The sequence below is a fragment of the Dipodomys ordii genome, unplaced genomic scaffold (genome assembly GCF_000151885.1).
Source record: "Dipodomys ordii isolate 6190 unplaced genomic scaffold, Dord_2.0 Scaffold58, whole genome shotgun sequence".
Taxonomy (NCBI): domain Eukaryota; kingdom Metazoa; phylum Chordata; class Mammalia; order Rodentia; family Heteromyidae; genus Dipodomys; species Dipodomys ordii.
In genome coordinates, this window is record NW_012267274.1 from 185,413 (window position 1) to 186,444 (window position 1,032).

The window sequence follows — 1,032 nt, forward strand, 5'->3', positions numbered from 1 at the left end:
CCTCCCCTCCCCCGTTCCCCCCTCCCCCGCCTGCCTGCCTCCTCCCATCCAAGGCTGTGAGCAGGAGTCACAGCCCAACCGGGGTGGGAGCAGCTCCCCAGGGTCTGGATCAAGGAATTAGGCAGGTTACTAAAACCTAAACGCTCACAGACACTTGTATATACATTTCTATTAAGTTACCTCGTCTGGCTTAGGTCTGTAATAGTTTAATTTTCTGTATTAAATAATTAAAAGCCTATTTTCAATTGCTGTGAACAATTGTTTTCCTTAATGATCTTCCCAGAGGAGCCAGTAATTTTATATCTTGTAAAAATGATTAAATAGCATCATTATCCCATATCTCTGAAATATAACTCAGCAACTTCAAGAAAGGCCATTTGTATTCAATTAACACTCCCGTGCATTAAGACCCACAATATTCCTCCATGCCAGAGGCTCTCCGTCCTCTCATTTTAGTTATGACGATGATGAAGAGAGAAACAACCAGTGTAATTATCCCATTTCCAACAGAGAAATCAATTTTCAGTGCATCTTTACCCCTTAGGAGAGGGGCAGCCGGCCTGGGGGGGTTGGGGACAAGGCTGGCAGCTGACCAGAGGGGCAGCCCAGCCCCGGGCAGGTGGGGGGGACAAGGCGGGGCAGAGGGGCTGCAGGGTCCCTGGGGACACAGGGACCCAGGGGAGGGGCTGCGACTTGTGATCCGGAGCCACCTCTGTGTCCAGCTCAGGACACAAGGTCACTGCAGCACTTGGTTCCCACTGCCTGTCCCCCCCTCCCCCTTCCCCCTCCCCCCTCCAGACATTCCCCCTCCAGACTTCCTGGCAGAGCTGACCGCTGGCTGGACCACTGGATGGAGGGGCCCCTCCAGGCCCCCATAGCACAGCCCTCCACCCTTGGCTGCCCCAATGTCCCAGGGCGCTCTCTGCATGGTCAGGTGACCCCCGGCGCCCCCTGCCTCTCCACTCAATCATAGCACGCCGTGGCCAATATAATCTAATTGTTTGACATTTTTATCACAATTCCCCACCGCCA